A 12,664-nucleotide genomic window follows, 5' to 3' on the forward strand; every position below is an offset into this window, starting at 1 on the left:
CCGTCGTCACAGAGCGTGCGGGGCGCCATCATTGCCTATCTGGCGGAGCGAGCCAGATGGGACGCCGGTCTTGTTCCCCGTAGCCTGAGTCAGCTTGGGGTAGGATAATGATGGCGCCTCCTGTCGACGTGGTCGGTCCGCGCCCTAGGTTGGGCGATGTGGAGGCTCCTCCGAGGTCGAGGTCGAGTTTGTCTTCCGTGGCCGTGGTCGAGTCCGAGCCCCTGGGTCGGGCGAGGCGGAGACCGTCGGCTAAGGCCAGGGCTGAGTCCGAGCCCTGGGGTCGGGCGAAGCGGAGTTCGTCGTCGTCTGGGGCTGAGCCCAAGTCTGAGCCCTGGGTCGGGCGGAGCGGAGTTCGCCGTCTTCTGGGGCTGAGCCCAAGTCCGAGCCCTGGGTCGGGCGGAGCGGAGTTCGTCGTCTTCCGGGGCTGAGCCCGAGTCCGAGCCCTGGGTCAGGCGGAGCGGAGTTCGCCGTCTTCCGGGGCTGAGCCCGAGTTCGAGCCCTGGGTCGGGCGGAGCGGAGTTCGTCGTCTTCCGGGGCTGAGCCCGAGTCCGAGCCATGGGTCAGGCGGAGCAGAGTTCGTCGTCTTCCGGTGCTGAGCCCGAGTCCGAGCCCTGGGTCGGGCGAAGCGGAGCTTCCTATGGTGCCTGAGGTCGGGCCTGACTGCCTGTCATCCTCACTCTGTCGAGTGGCACACCAGTCGAAGCGGCGCAGGCGGTGCTGTCCTTCTGTCAGGCCGGTCAGTGGAGCGGCGAAGTGACTGCGGTCACTTCGGCTCTGTCGACTGGAGGACGCGTGTCAGGATAAAGGTGTCAGGCCACCTTTGCATTAAATGCTCCTGCGATCTGGTCGGTTGGCGCGACGATTTGGTCAGGGTTGCTTCTTGGCGAAGACAGGGCCTCGGGCGAGCCGTAAGTATGTTCGTCGCTGGAGGGGGGCCTCGGGCGAGACGGAGATCCTCCGGGGTCGGCTGCCCTTGTCCGAGGCTAGGCTCAGGCGAGGCGTGATCGAGTCCCTCGAATGGACCGATCCCTGACTAAATCGCACCCATCAGGCCTTTGCAGCTTTATGCTGATGGGGGTTACCAGCTGAGAATTAGGAGACTTGAGGGTACCCCTAATTATGGTCCCTGACAGTAGCCCCCGAGCCTCGAAGGGAGTGTTAGCACTCGCTTGGAGGCTTTCGTCGCACTTTTTTGCAAGGGAACCAGCCTTTCGCGGTTGCAAGGGTGTAGCCCCCGAGGCCTCGGAGGAGTGGTTTGCCTCCTCCGAGGTCTTAATGCCTCGCGTAATGCTTCGGCTGGTCTGGTCGTTCCCTCATGCGAGCTGACCGTAGCCCGGGTGCACGGTCGGGTCCCAGGTTCTCGGGCTGGTATGTTGACGCTGTCAACGGTTTGGCCGGAGCCGGGTTTGCGAGAGCAGCCCCCGAGCCTCTGCACAGGGCGAGAGGACGATCAGGGACAGACTCGACTTTTTTACATACACCCCTGCGTCGCCTTTTCGCAAGGAGGAGGGGGGAAAGCGCCATGTTGCCCTTGGTGGGCGCCGAACATGGTGTCTCCGGTGAGCTGCTGGCGGGTAATCCGAGCGGACGTCCGTGCCCCATTTGTTAGGGGTCGGCTAGAGGCCCAGAGGCGCGCCCAAAAGTACCTGAGGGTGATCTGCCGGATCTGGTCCCCTGTCGACGGGGTCCGAGGGCTCGATGCCTCCCTCTGATGGGATTCCGTTACAAGATCGTTCCCGCTGGTCTCGGAAATGTCCTAGGGTACCTCGGGAGCATAGCCCGAGCCTTGGTTATGTATCGAACGTACCCATGGTCATGCCTCGCTCTGTGTCTGAGGTGGCTGTGAACCCTTCGAGGGCCAGCCTACGAACCCCTGATCAGTAGTGGGCGCGGAGCCCGAGTGGCCTGAGGCAGCCGTTGAACCCTTCCGAGGGGCCGGCCTTCGAACCTCTGACCAGTAGTGGGTGTGGAGCCCACGTGCTCTGAGGTGGCTGTTGAACCCCTCCGAGGGGCCAGCCTTCGAACCTCTGATCAGTAGGGAGGCTCGGAGCCTATTTCCTTCACGGAGAAGGGTCCTTTTCGGGGTATCCCCCTTTCCCGATCCCTGTTGTAAGAGAGAGAAAGAGAAGGAAAAGGACACGAAATCAAATGACACGGCGTACCTTTTTTGACGCGGTCATTATGGCGAAGACGAGGCGTCGCTCGCTTCCCCTGCCAGAGACGCCGCCTGTCCCACCGCGGAGTTAATGCGACGGGGCGAGTGGTTCGCGGGGCGGCCGCTGCGCGTGCGCGAGCCGTTCGAGGAACGGAACACGGGCACGTCGTCTTCACGCCGTGAGAGAGGGCTCTCTCACTGCCCTAGGATGGGACGTAAGCTTGGCTGATGACGTGACCGCCGCTCCCGCCCGCCTGCCACCGCCATCACTGCCGGCCCATTTTTGGCCGCATTGACCGTCGCGCCTGGCTGGCACTGCTGGGTCGTACGCAGGGTTGCCTCGAGTCGCGGTACTGGTTCCGCAGTCGAGGAGGCATGGCAGTGGTGCGAGTGGCGGTGCAGTTGCTTGCACGTAGCGACCGGCGCGCCAGTTGCATGACGCGTGGGCGTGGGCTTCCATGCTGGGCGCGTTGGAAGTCGGAGAGGTGCGCCCACTTGGCGCGGTTGCATGCCGCCTGCATGGCTGCCCGCCCTTTCGCCCGCTGGTCTGGGCAAAAGTGGAGAACTGCTTGTAACCGCTGGGCGGTTGCATGCACCGCGCGCGGCGGTTTGGCCTCTTCTGCCCTGGGCCGGCTTGCAGGACGTGTGGGACCCAGCCCCCGCGCCGTAGGGGGAGGACCTTGGAGCGTGTTGGAGAAGACTCATCCCTCGACGGCTGGGGACGCAAGTAGGGAGAGTCGCCTTTAAAAGGAGGGTGACCCCCTTGAAAGGCGACCATGTCTTCGCGCTCCCTTATGCATCGTGTCTTTCCACCTTCCAAGCCCCCGGATGGGGGATGCCCGCAGTCCTTTCGCCTTGTCGTTGGAGGAACGCAACTCCGTGGGAGTCGGTACCTTTTAGCCATCGTTCGGCTTCAAGGATTTTCATCATGCAGCCCGGCTGCACCCCTCCGCCGGCGGTCACCCAAGACGGTGACCACCAGCCCCTGGATGGGGAGAAGCAAGCCGGGTTGTGATCTCGGTCCCGCCCTCATCTTCAAGGATGTTCATCATCCTTGCTGGGGCGGAGAGCGAGGCGAGCCGGGGCTCTACCTCCCGCGCGGGTCGGCTGGCCACCTCCTCTTCCAGCTTCTGGTGGTGGAAACCATCCTCCAGCTCTGCGGAGGAGGCGTCCTCCAGCCATGCCGGGGAAGGCGAACTGTTGCTGCCCAGCTAGGATGCAACATTCCGCCCTCTTCCTCGCTTTCGTGGCGAGGACGGGAGCGAGGACCTGCCGGTGCGCTTTGGAGCGGCCCGCTCTTTGGCTTTGATGGCTGGTTCGCGTCCCTTGAGCGGGAATGCGAACGAGAGCCTTCCGGTGGTCGCGTCCGTCCTGGGACCATGGCTGCTGCTGCAGAGGTCACTGGCGAGCCACCCAGAACTCGTCGCCCCACAGGCTCCCCAGTGTGGAGGTTGTTCATACCCGCGGGGACGGAACCGGAGTTCCGTTTGTAATGGCACCTTGAATGCCAGTGTTTTTGTTCATTGTGGCTGTCGAGGCCTGAACATGTATGTATTTTTGGCACGGAGCCATGTTTTTTCCTCATTTTCGAGCACTAAGACTCGCCTGTTGGTTGTCTGAACCGCTTCACCAAGCGTGAGTCGCCCCGAGCAAAGGTGACGAGTGAGGTATCCGTATCCCGGAGGCATAGGAGTCCCTCGGCTCGGTCGGCCTTGCTGCTCGAGGCTTCTCTTGCTTAGTTAAAGGAACCCCTCGGCCGCTCTTCGATGAGCCGAAGCCAAGGGTAGCGGTGTCAGCACGGACAGAGGCAGAGTTGGCTCGAAAAGAAGACTTGGTCGGCCGGAGCCTGGCCGGGTCATCCGTTAGCGGGACCGACGCCGGAGTTGATCTGCCGAGGCCTCGGGCCGGGCTGATGTCTTCGGGGGACAGCTGGCCGAGGCCTCGGGGTGACCAGCCGAGCCGCCTGCTCGAGCCAGATTCTTGGAGGAGACCCGGGCGGCGATGGCCCGGGCGTGATGATGAAGTCGTCCTTCAGAGTGGAGACCCTCGGACCGTGTCGCCGTCGGAGGCTAGGTCGGACCTCGCCGAAGGTGTAGTTGACGCCGAGGGTGCTGCTGCTCCCTTCAACCGTCAAGATCCGAGCCTGCAGGATCGGATCATCTTGTAGCGTGTGTTTTCTGCGGCCGCCGAGGCCCAAACACACCCTCGCCGTGTTGTAAAGCTGTGTTTCTTTTCCTCTTGTTTCGAATATCTGGACTTTTTCGTCGGTAACAGAATTGTCTGTGCGAGCGAGAGTTGCTTCTCACGAAAGGTGATGAGTGAGGTATCCGTATCCCGGAGGCATAGGAATCCCTCGGCTCGGTCGGCCTTGCCGCTTACGCGCACTCTTACCCGTCCATAGGGTTCTGTCACCGACGCAGTTGAGAAGGCTCGAAGAATCGCTTCGGCAGAGGAGCTTTCGAACGTGAAGACTTGTTCGGTCCGCGGAATCACTTATCCGAACATGAGTTACTTATCGCAGAAGGTGATGAGTGAGGTATCCGTATCCCAGAGGCGTAGGAGTCCCTCGGCTCGGTCAGCCTTGGCTGCTTACGTGTACTCCGTCGTTTTCAGGATTCACTTTCGAAGTAGTCGAAAAGCACGAAAGACATTCTGGCAGAAAGGATCCTTTTTCGAGGAAAATTTCGACGCAGAGGGGGTTCCCCCCTTTTAGCCCCCGAGGGAGGGTCGGGCTTTGCCGAGGCAAGGCTGACCCTTCCTTGATGACTAAACTTTGCGTGGAAGCGAGGTATATGAACAACTTGAAAACATCTTAAGGGTAGAAGCGACGTAGTTGTTGGATGTTCCAAGCGTTGTTGTAGACCTCGCCTTGACTGTTGGCCAGCTTGTACGTTCCGGGCTTCAGAACTTTGGCGATGACGAACGGCCCTTCCCAGGGAGGCGTGAGCTTGTGCCGCCCTCGGGCATCCTGTCGTAGCCGAAGCACTAGGTCGCCCACCTGGAGGTCTCGGGACCAGACCCCTCGGGCGTGGTAGCATCGCAGGGACTGCTGGTACCGCGCCGAGTGTAGTAAGGCCTTGTCCCGAGCCTCTTCCAGCTGGTCCAGCGAGTCTTCTCGATTAGCTTGGTTGCTTTGGTCAGCATAGGCCCTCGTCCTCGGGGAACCGTATTCTAAGTCTGTGGGCAAGATGGCCTCGGCCCCATAGACTAGAAAGAACGGCGTGAAGCCCGTGGCTCGGCTCGGCGTCGTCCTCAGACTCCAGACCACCGAGGGGAGTTCCTTCATCCATCGCTTGCCGAACTTGTTGAGGTCGTTGTAGATCCGAGGCTTGAGTCCTTGTAGAATCATGTCGTTGGCGCGCTCTACTTGCCCATTCGTCATGGGGTGAGCCACGGTGGCCCAGTCCACCCGGATGTGGTGATCCTCGCAGAAGTCCAGGAACTTCCTGCCGGCGAACTGGGTGCCGTTGTCGGTGATGATGGAGTTCGGGACCCCGAAGCGATGGATGATGTTGGTGAAGAACGCCACCGCCTGCTCGGACCTGATGCTGTTTAGGGGTCGGACCTCGATCCACTTGGAGAATTTGTCGATGGCGACCAACAGGTGCGTGTAGCCCCCGGGTGCCTTCTGCAAGGGGCCGACGAGGTCCAGACCCCACACAGCAAAAGGCCAGGTGATGGGTATGGTCTGTAGAGCCTGAGCAGGTAGGTGGGTCTGCGTTGCGTAGAACTGACACCCTTCGCAGGTGCGGACAATTCTAGTGGCGTCGGCCACCGCCGTCGGCCAGTAGAAACCTTGCCAGAAAGCATTTCCGACAAGGGCTCGAGGTGCTGCGTGGTGGCCGCAAGCCCCCGAGTGTATTTCTCGTAGGAGTCCCTGACCTTCGGCGATGGAAATGCATCGCTGGTGGATGCCCGAGGGGCTGCGGTGGTAGAGCTCCTTCCCATCTCCCAGCAAGACGAACGACTTGGCGCGTCGCGCCAACCGCCGAGCCTCGGCTTGGTCGAGGGGTAGCTCTCCTCGGTGGAGATATTTCAGGTACGGGGTATGCCAGTTTTGATTAGGCGTGACCCCGCTTCGCTCCTCCTCGACGCGCAGTGCCTCGCCCTCGGGGGCCGAGGGTACCTCGGGCTGAACCGAGGATGCCTCGGGCCGAGCCGAGGGTGTCTCGTACTGAGCCGAGGGTACCTCGGGCTGGACCGAGGGTGCCTCGGGCGTGTCGTCGATCTTGACAGAGGGTTGATGCAGGTCTCGAGAGAAGACGTCCAGGGGAACCGTTGTTCGCCCCGAGGCTATTTTAGCCAGCTCGTCGGCAGTCTCGTTGTAGCGCCGGGCGATGTGGTTGAGCTCGAGCCCATAGAACTTGTCTTCCAGGCGGCGAACCTCATCGCAGTAGGCCTCCATCTTCGGGTCGCGGCAGTGGGAGTTCTTCATGACTTGGTCGATGACGAGCTGCGAGTCACCGCGAGCGTCGAGGCGTCGGACCCCTAACTCGATGGCGATGCGCAACCCGTTGACCAAGGCCTCGTACTCAGCCACATTGTTGGACGCCGGGAAGTGGAGGCGTAGCACGTAGCGTAGATGCTTTCCGAGGGGCGAGATGAAGAGCAGGCCTGCGCCCGCTCCTGTCTTCATCAGTGACCCGTCGAAGAACATGGTCCAGAGTTCTGGCTGGATCGGATCTGTTGGGAGCTGGGTGTCGACCCATTCAGCCACGAAGTCTGCCAAGACCTGGGACTTGATGGCCTTCCGAGGGGCGAACGAGATTGTTTTGCCCATAATTTCCACCGCCCACTTCGCGATCCTACCCGAGGCCTCTCGGCACTGGATGATCTCCCCCAGAGGGAAGGATGACACCACAGTTACCGGATGAGACTCGAAGTAGTGTCGCAACTTCCGCCGCGTCAGGATCACCGCGTACAACAGCTTCTGAACATGTGGGTAGCGGATCTTGGTTTCGGACAGTACCTCGCTGATGAAGTAGACTGGCCTCTGAACGGGCAATGCATGCCCCTCTTCTCGTCTCTCAACCACAATCGCGGCGCTAACCACCTGAGTGGTCGCGGCGACGTAGATCAAGAGGGCTTCTCCGGCAGCGGGGGGCACCAAGATGGGCGCGTTCGTGAGGAGCGCCTTCAGGTTCCCGAGGGCTTCCTCGGCCTCAGGGGTCCAAGTGAAGCACTCGGCCTTCCTTAAGAGGCGGTACAGAGGCAGGCCTCTTTCGCCGAGGCGCGAGATGAAGCGGCTCAGAGCCGCAAGACATCCCATGACTCTCTGTACGCCTTTCAAGTCCTTGATGGGCCCCATGCTGGTGATGGCTGTGATCTTCTCCGAGTTGGCTTCGATGCCCCGCTCGGAGACGATGAACCCTAAGAGCATGCCTCGGGGCACCCCGAAGACACACTTTTCGGGATTGAGCTTCACGCCTTTCGCCTTGAGACACCGGAATGTCACTTCAAGGTCGGAAAGGAGGTCGGAGGCTTTCCTCGTCTTGACTACGATGTCATCGACGTAGGCCTCGACCGTCCGGCCAATGTGTTCGCCAAACACATGGTTCATGCACCGCTGGTACGTCGCGCCCGCATTCCTCAAGCCGAACGGTATGGTGACATAGCAGTACATGCCGAAGGATGTGATGAAAGAAGTCGCGAGCTGGTCGGACTCTTTCATCCTGATTTGGTGATACCCTGAATAGGCATCGAGGAAAGACTGAGTTTCGCACCCAGCAGTGGAATCCACGATTTGATCGATGCGAGGCAGAGGGTAGGGAACCTTCGGACATGCTTTTAGACCAGTGTAGTCTACACACATCCGCCATTTCCCTCCTTTCTTTCTGACAAGCACAGGGTTGGCAAGCCATTCGGGATGGAATACCTCTTTGATGAACCCTGCCGCCATTAGCTTGTGGATCTCCTCGCCTATGGCTCTGCGCTTTTCTTCATCGAATCGGCGCAGAGCCTGCTTGACGGGTCGGGCTCCGGCTCGGATATCCAGCGAGTGCTCGGCGACATCCCTCGGTATGCCGGGCATGTCCGAGGGACTCCACGCGAAAACGTCGGCATTTGCGCGGAGAAAGTCGATGAGCACTGCTTCCTATTTGGGATCGAGCTCAGAGCCGATCCGGATCTGCCTGGAGGCGTCGCTGCTGGGGTCGAGGGGGACGGACTTAACCGTCTCCGCTGGCTCGAAGTTGCCGGCATGACGCTTCACGTCTGGCACCTCCTTAGAGAGGCTTTCCAGGTCGGCGATGAGGGCCTCGGACTCGGCGAGGGCCTCGGCGTACTCCACGCACTCCACGTCGCATTCGAACGCGTGTTTGTACGTGGGGCCGACGGTGATGACCCCGTTGGGGCCCAGCATCTTGAGCTTGAGGTAGGTGTAGTTGGGGACGGCCATGAACTTCGCGTAGCATGGCCTCCCCAGTACCGCGTGGTAGGTTCCTTGGAACCCGACCACCTCGAACGTAAGAGTCTCCCTTCGGAAGTTGGAGGACGTTCCGAAGCAGACGGGAAGGTCGAGTTGTCCGAGGGGCTGGACGCGCTTTCCGGGGATGATCCCGTGGAAAGGCGCAGCGCCTGCTCGGACCGAGGACAGATCGACACGCAGGAGCCCGAGGGTCTCGGCGTAGATGATGTTGAGGCTGCTGCCTCCGTCCATGAGGACCTTGGTGAGCCTGACGTCGCCGATGACGGGGTCGACAACGAGCGGGTATTTCCCCGGGCTCGGCACGTGATCGGGGTGGTCGGCTTGGTCGAAGGTGATGGGCTTGTCGGACCAGTCTAGGTAGACTGGCGCCGCCACCTTCATCGAACAGACCTCCTGACGCTCTTGCTTGCGGTATATCATGAAGCAGTCGCGGACCTCGGGGAACTCTCCTGCCTGGTGATCTTCCTTCTTGTCGTCGTCGCGAGCCCTGCCACCCTCCGCGGGTGGCCCGGCCCTGTGGAAGTGGCGCCGAAGCATAGCGCACTCCTCAAGGGTGTGCTTGATGGGCCCCTGATGATAGGGGCACGGCTCCTTGAGCATCTTGTCGAAGAGGTTGGCACCTCCGGGGGGTTTCCAAGGGTTGTTGTACTCGGCGGCAGCGACAAGGTCCGCGTCGGCGGCGTCGCGTTTCGCTTGCGACTTCTTCTTGCCCTTCTTCTTGGCGCCGTGCTGAGTTGACGCCTTGGGGGCATCTTCCGGTGGGAAGCCCTGGGGCTGCTTGTGCTTCCGGAAGATAGCCTCAACCGCCTCCTGGCTAGAGGCAAACTTGGTGGCGATGTCCATCAGCTCGCTCGCCCTGGTGGGGGTCTTGCGACCCAGCTTGCTCACCAGGTCACGGCAGGTGGTGCCGGCGAGGAACGCGCCGATGACATCTGAATCGGTGATGTTAGGCAGCTCGGTGCGCTGCTTCGAGAATCGCCGGATGTAGTCCCGGAGAGACCCTCCTGGCTGCTGTCGGCAGCTTCGGAGGTCCCTGGAGTTTCCAGGGCGTACGTACGTGCCCTGGAAATTGCCGGTGAAGGATTGGACCAGGTCGTCCCAGTTGGAGATCTGCCCCGGAGGCAGGTGCTCCAACCAGGCGCGAGCGGTGTCGGAGAGGAACAGGGGGAGGTTGCAGATGATGAGATTGTCGTCGTCCGTTCCACCCAGTTGGCAGGCCAGTCGGTAGTCCGCGAGCCACAGTTCCGGTCTCGTCTCCCCCGAGTACTTTGTGATAGTAGTCGGGGGTCGGAACCGGGTCGGGAACGGCGCCCGTCGTATGGCACGGCTGAAGGCCTGCGGACCGGGTGGTTCGGGCGAGGGACTCCGATCCTCCCCGCTGTCGTAGCGTCCTCCACGCCTGGGGTGGTAGCCTCGGTGCACCCTCTCATCGAGGTGGGCCCGACGGTCGCGGTGATGGTGCTCGTTGCCGAGGCGACCCGGGGCCGCAGGCGCTGTGTTGCGCGTGCGCCCGGTGTGGACCGAGGCTTCCCGCATGAATCGGGAAGTCGCGGCACGATGTTCCGAGGGGTACCCCTGCCTCCGAGAGGCGGAGCTCTCGGCCCGTCGGACCGCGGCGCCCTCCAGGAGATTCTTGAGCTCTCCCTGGATTCGCCGCCCCTCGGTGGTTGATGGCTCTGGCATCGCGCGGAGAAGCATTGCCGCTGCAGCCAGGTTCTGGCCGACCCCACTGGAAGCGGGCGGCGGCCTTACCCTGACATCGTCAGCGATGCGGTGCTGGATACCCTGGGGTAGATGACGCATTTCTCCGGCCGGAGGTTGGCCCGCCCATTCCTGCCCGACGTCCCGGCGGATCGGCTCAAGTGCTCCTGCTCCCTCGTCGAGCCTGGCCTGCACCCTGCGGATTTGCTCAAGCTGTGGGTCATGACCCCCCGCCGGAACGGGGACCACAGCTAGCTCCCGTAGGATGTCAACGCGTGGCACAGGCCTAGGGAGATCACCGTTCTCCGGCATACCGAGATGGTTGCCTTCGGAGGGACCCCCTAGATCGACGTGGAAACATTCACGACTTGGGCCGCAGTCCTCGTCGCCGAGGCTACGGCTACCGTCGGAACAGTCGGAAAGGCAGTAGTCGCATGCGGTCATGAAGTCCCGCATGGCACTAGGGTTGCCAAGTCCAGAGAAATCCCAACAGAAGTCGGGCTCGTCATCTTCCTCGGACCCCGAGGGCCCGTAGGTCGAGACGTCCGTCAGCCGGTCCCAGGGTGACCGCATACGATACCCCAGAGGGTTTGGACTCGCCTCTACGAGAGCGTCCGCCAAAGCGAAGCCGCTTGGCGGGTCGAGGCTGAATCCAAGGGGCGCGAGATGGGAATTGGTTGGTACCTCTTGGTCGACGGGCGGTGATGTAGTCACGTCAAGGACTGACTGCACCGTCGTCTCAGGTACGAGGGTGACGCCCAGCAAGCCTTTCGCGAGCGTGCTGGCGTCGTCCGTTTGCTCGGAATTGGCATGTCGCGGGGAGACGGCGCTCGTCTTCGTCTCAAACGAGAGGTCGATGCCCGACGCGCCCCCTGTTGGGGCGCCGACGCCGTCGACTTGCTCGACAGCCGACAGGGGGCCGCCTCCTGCTTGGCCTTGGTTGCCCCGCCTCCTCCTCTGTCGGCAGGGGAGAGGGCGGGGTGAGCTTGAATGTTGTTCTTCCACCACGGGGGGAAGACGTCGTCGATTCCGCCGCCGGCGGGCGGGCTGTCGGCCGCCATTGTCGCTGTCGCACGGCGGAGGAAGGAGTATCATGTCGTAGCTGCCGTCGAGGGACATGAACTCAAGACTCCCGAAATGGAGCACCGTCCCGGGCTGGAAAGGTTGCTAGAGACTGCCCATCTGGAGCTTGACGGGAAGCTGTTCGTCAACACGCAGCAGGCCCCTACCTGGCGCGCCAACTGTCGGCGTTTCGAGACCGGGGGGTCCCTGGGCCGACGAGTGAAATGTCGCCGCGTGCCCCAGCCCAGATGGGTCGGCGCGAGGCCGAGCGTGAAGGAGGGAAGGAAAGGCAGCCGGAGGCGGGCGTGAGAGAGGTGGAAATCTCGCGGCCTTCGTGTTCGTCCCGCGCCCAGGTCGGGTGCGCTTGCAGTAGGGGGTTACAAGCGACCACGCGGGAGGGGGAGCAAGCGGCCTCACGCGAGCGCCTGTCCCGTCCTCTTCCCCGCGCGGCCAACCCTCTGTAAGAGGGCCCTGGTTCTTCCTTTTATAGGCGTAAGTAGAGGATCCAGGTGTACAATGGGGGGTGTAGCAGAGTGCTACGTGTCTAGCGGAGGAGAGCTAGCGCCCTAAGTACATGCCGTCGTGGCAGCCGGAGAGGTTTTGGCACCCGGTTCGTGTGGTGTCGTGGCCGTCGGAGGAGCGCTGGAGCCTGGCGGAAGGACAACTGTCGGGGCTGTCGAGTCCTTGCTGACGTCCTCTTGCTTTCGTAAGGGGGCTGAGAGCCATCGTCGTCACAGAGCGTGCGGGGCGCCATCATTGCCTATCTGGCGGAGCGAGCCAGATGGGACGCCGGTCTTGTTCCCCGTAGCCTGAGTCAGCTTGGGGTAGGGTAATGATGGCGCCTCCTGTCGACGTGGTCGGTCCGCGCCCTAGGTTGGGCGATGTGGAGGCTCCTCCGAGGTCGAGGTCGAGTCTGTCTTCCGTGGTCGTGGTCGAGTCCGAGCTCCTGGGTCGGGCGAGGCGGAGACCGTCGGCTGAGGCCAGGGCTGAGTCCGAGCCCTGGGGTCGGGCGAAGCAGAGTTCGTCATCGTCTGGGGCTGAGCCCAAGTCCGAGCCCTGAGTCGGGCGGAGCGGAGTTCGCCGTCTTCTGGGGCTGAGCCCAAGTCCGAGCCCTGGGTCGGGCGGAGCGGAGTTCGTCGTCTTCCGGGGCTGAGCCCGAGTCCGAGCCCTGGGTCGGGCGGAGCAGAGTTCGTCGTCTTCCGGGGCTGAGCCCGAGTCCGAGCCCTGGGTCGGGCGGAGCGGAGTTCGTCGTCTTCCGGGGCTGAGCCCGAGTCCGAGCCCTGGGTCGGGCGGAGCGGAGTTTGTCGTCTTCCGGGGCT

Source organism: Zea mays, chromosome 9 (genome assembly GCF_902167145.1).
Source record: "Zea mays cultivar B73 chromosome 9, Zm-B73-REFERENCE-NAM-5.0, whole genome shotgun sequence".
Classification (NCBI taxonomy): Eukaryota; Viridiplantae; Streptophyta; class Magnoliopsida; order Poales; family Poaceae; genus Zea; species Zea mays.